The sequence below is a fragment of the Capsicum annuum genome, unplaced genomic scaffold, assembly GCF_002878395.1.
Source record: "Capsicum annuum cultivar UCD-10X-F1 unplaced genomic scaffold, UCD10Xv1.1 ctg82131, whole genome shotgun sequence".
Taxonomy (NCBI): domain Eukaryota; kingdom Viridiplantae; phylum Streptophyta; class Magnoliopsida; order Solanales; family Solanaceae; genus Capsicum; species Capsicum annuum.
The window spans coordinates 1-4,215 of NW_025892901.1; the positions used below are offsets into that span (position 1 = coordinate 1).

The 4,215-nt window shown below is 35.2% G+C and overlaps 1 long non-coding RNA gene across 5 annotated transcripts; it reads left to right on the forward strand.

Annotated features, from left to right (window-relative positions):
• Positions 1 to 72: 72 nt before the first annotated feature.
• Positions 73 to 3,827, forward strand: LOC124895436. 5 transcript variants are annotated; one of them, XR_007051715.1, is made up of 8 exons: positions 79 to 889; positions 2,217 to 2,274; positions 2,699 to 2,839; positions 2,941 to 3,053; positions 3,146 to 3,208; positions 3,314 to 3,369; positions 3,442 to 3,515; positions 3,670 to 3,827. It is a non-coding gene; the product is annotated as an uncharacterized LOC124895436 (long non-coding RNA). The 5 variants fall into 5 exon arrangements; XR_007051714.1 differs by having other exon boundaries at positions 80 to 889; positions 3,314 to 3,515; positions 3,670 to 3,826; XR_007051713.1 differs by lacking the exon at positions 3,314 to 3,369 and having other exon boundaries at positions 85 to 889; positions 3,670 to 3,826.
• Positions 3,828 to 4,215: the final 388 nt, after the last annotated feature.

Consider the following 4,215-nt stretch of genomic DNA (forward strand, 5'->3'; position numbering starts at 1 on the left):
CTATTAACTTTTCTGAAGTGTTAATTTTGTATTGTTATATTAAGAGAAGTAGTTTTGTTCTGCATGTCATAAAGTTTCAAATTACTTGTGTTTACTATAATTTTTATGGATTCTGAATATTAGAATGATTGACTATTGATCTGTGAGTATGAGTTGATATTTTTGAATTTTGAAACTAAAAAATATTTTCTTCAGTGTTAATTTGGTGGTTATTTTCTTATGAGTAAATTATTTTTTAGAAGAAATAATTTACACTTCAATTTCTACAAGTCAGAATTCAGAACATGCATGTTCTAGAAGAAATTGAAAGAATGCCTATACCTGATATCTTTCTGCAATATGCTAAATATCCGACACCTAGAGCTCTTGAATAGCAAAGGGCAATCTTATTCTAGTAAATATAGTTCTGGATTTACTAATGGACCCAAAGGGATGTAGTGTAAGGACCAATTTCTTGGTTTCATCTTTGGCCAATAGGTCCTTAAGCTTTTCCTGCCTTTGGTTCAAGGAAGGCAGGCAGGTTGAGATGATTGTCTCGTACCATTCTTGAGCTCTTTAGACCTCCATTTAGTTTTGGTTTCTTTAGTTCTTTAGTCGCTTCTTTTACATGCGTCTCATGTACCTTCTTCATGCCTTTGCCTTCGTTAATATAAATCTACCATTTAACCCATAATATAATGAAGAAGTTTGTTACCTCTTTTAAGTTTTAAGGCCTATTATCTGATATTAATTGGTTTACATGCTTTTATCTACAGAAATTCAAAAATGGAAAGAACTTAGAATATAAGATAATGTCATTGAACGATATCGTCAAAATATCGTCTTTGGACTGTATATGTTGCAGATGTCACCTGACGCTGTTGAAGTTGTACCCACATAATTTTGAGAAGTGAGTCTTTTTTCCATTCTCTTGTATTTTTGACTTAGAGCTACAGTTAATGTTATTTAGGTTGTTTTATATGTTCATAGATAGACAGAACCCCTATTTTCCATTTTGTCCAGTGAATATTTAATTTAAATGATAAATATAAAGAATGATTTGGTGGCTCATAAATTTTGAGATTTGCTGATTTTGACCATCTAGTAGTTGTAGAGCTACCGATCTTACATTACAAAACATTGCCAGCTTTGCAATTCTTAAGAATCATTAGTTTACATGAAAATTCTAGACAAATATTAATAGCAGTTTCTTGTTCCAATAAAAATTTAACATAGTAGTACTCAAAATATTAGTAGTAGTTTATTGTTCCAATTACTAAACAATCACTTGTCATTTGAACTGTCCTTTTTTTATAATCGTGGTGTTCGGACCAACTTGCGCACACGTGTACTAATTTAATGGGATACCTGTTGATACCGGAATTATCAAGAAGACAAGAAAACACATTCAAAACAGTCCACAAATCTGAAGATTCAAGGACCGTTTAGAGACCACACTCGGATTCAACAATAAAAATAACAATGACGAGATAAAGGGTGTGTTTTAACACCGAAACAGCCAATCCAAAGTAAGATTAACAACAACAATATGAAGGCAAGATGAACAACAACAAGGATATAACAATGACAACAAGTCACGGGTTACAATATTAGAACAACAACACCCATGATTAGAACAAAGTAAAGATAGAAAGATAGAAAAATGGAGATGTAATATTAACAACCAAGAGCTCATTCCACTCTTGGACTTTTAATACCGCACACAACATAAACCTATCTCTTAGGTGACCTCAAGGGAACCGGAATCTTAAGGGAACCGGAATCCCCAAGCAACCAACGTTTCTAAGCAAGCTACCAACACAAGGATTCCACCTTGCAAGACACTCTATGGTGCTCTCAAAACATATCATCAAAGTCTAAATGATAAAATGACCTAATTGTTCTATTTATAGGCTAGGGCAACACTTGTTACATAAATGACCAAAAGGCCCTTATGAGCCCAAACAAAGGGGCTTGGCTTGTTGGACAGCTTTGGAGTGTTGAGACTTGTTCTCTACACTTCAAAGCTTGTTCCTTGTTTAGGCAGCCCCACAAGCTCAGGTCTTTCCTCATGTCTTCATATCCTTGAGTGCTAAGATGCCTCTTTGACCCGTATCACCTGTCACCTCTCACCAGTTAACAAATACCATATAACTTGTGAAACCCAGAGTCTCAACATATAAAGAAATAAAACCTGCACTGTAAACTTATGAGGTTGTCACTCCTTAACCTTGCAGGTCTTTTCTTGATAAAGCTGCAGCAGTGGCCGCAAACATCGTGCATAATCTTGTTAAGGTTAGTCCTATGTAAAGTTACATTCTATTTTCTTCAATAGGTAAAAAGTGGGAATCTTAGACATTTGACACTCATCTACATGATATGCTCTCTTGAGATAAGTGGGCAAAAGAATTTTGTATCCTGAAAGATATGAATGTCCCTTAAATCAATTCTAAGTCTGTCCAAACTGTTAGCTACTTCATTAGCTTCCTAGTAGAAAGAATGACCTTTTCATTTTCCTGCTCCATCACACAAATAATGGATCCGATATCATCTCTCAACTCGCTATTTCTTGTGTCTCATTTCTTTAGTATTTGAAAAACCAAAAGGGGAGTCTAGCTCCATGATAATCTGATTAAAACCATTATCCACAAACCATTATATTGGAGACTAAATATTACCACATTAGCCTCATCTGCGTTGTCACTGCTATGGTTAGCAGGCGCAGAGAAACCAAATATGAGCCTCCTAGTAAAGTAAGAATCTTAGAGAGATTGATGGGACATACAAAAAAGGAACTGATAAAGTTCAGCATCTTATGAAGAATCTTGCAGCAAGACAGCAATCATCTTCAGGATTCAAGGTATTTGTTGTTGATGAATGTCATTTGTTGCCTACATATTGATAGTTGAGATATTATTGCACTGATATTTGACATTCAAATGATGTTATCTTATGAAACAGAAGGGGATTTGGATGTCGCTGGACAGAAACCTCGAAGGGTACTTTAGTTCAAGGGAGAAGCAGTTCTTAAACGATATTGTGGCAAATGGTCGAAATGGAATTGATGTGGACAAGTTGGTTTTCTCAACCATAGATTATTCTCTATTTTTCTTTTTCAGACTTGTTTTTCCAGTTTTCACTGAATGGGGTTTTCATTGGTTTGCAGGTTTGATTACATCGTCAGAGATACCCGAGCGTGTGCTCTAGGATGCATTTTTCAGTTTCAAAGGTCTTTTCTTTCATCTTCTTGGTTATCGTACGTGACATCTTTTCACAAATATTGGAGTGAAAGAAAAATAGTTCTTTACTATGAAACTGGCATCATATTCTATAGGTTAATGGAGACAATAAGAGTTCTGGGAGACGATATATGCTATGGAGCCTAAGATTGTTAGTACTTCAGTCTTACCAGGATTTTTATTTATTTTGTTTGACTTATTATTTGTGTGGATGAATCCTCAGATTTAACCATCCACAAGTTATTTGCCACACGAGCTGATCTACACAGAACTATTTATACTCATGCTAAAGTGAAGGTACATAACTAATTTTGACAAAATTGTGACTGATTTTGACAAAATTGTGCACTGATTCTCTGACCAGCTTATTTGAATTGTGGAAGCCATTTTTTTGTATGTCATTTATAAGTGTATGTGGAGGCTTTCAACTTGTTATCCCATCATTGTATAGGCAATAAAGCTTATGGTTGTAGATGCAGCAGTGAAAGCAAATGATTATCTACAGATAGCATCCCATATAGAGCACCCTTCTCAATACTGAAGGTAGGCATGGTCTTTTTATTAGCTTAAATCTAATCAATTCACAGAACCATTAAATTAATTTATCTATGTATGTGGAAGTAGATAGATGACACCATTTTAAAAACCATTGAGACTGCTCTAGATCCAGAATTGAAGGAATTTAGGGATTTGATCCTCCGCGTTCGAAGAAGAGATTTGTACCAGGTATAAAGATTATCTAATGGGTGTTGATTAAACCGTTAGCGTTTAACTTATGCCCCTGCCGATGTCGGCTATAGGTTATGAACGCATTGGGAGTGTGTCACTGCTGACATCGGCTATGGGCATCTGTTCTTGTCGACGTTGCTGTGCCCTTTGGATCTATAATTCTAGAAGGTCCAGTCAATCATTTGTGCTTATGAAGGATTGTATCCCCGAGTTCCATGTTTTAGGAACATTATATATACTTTTAAATCATATATTTTTTTCTGAAAAA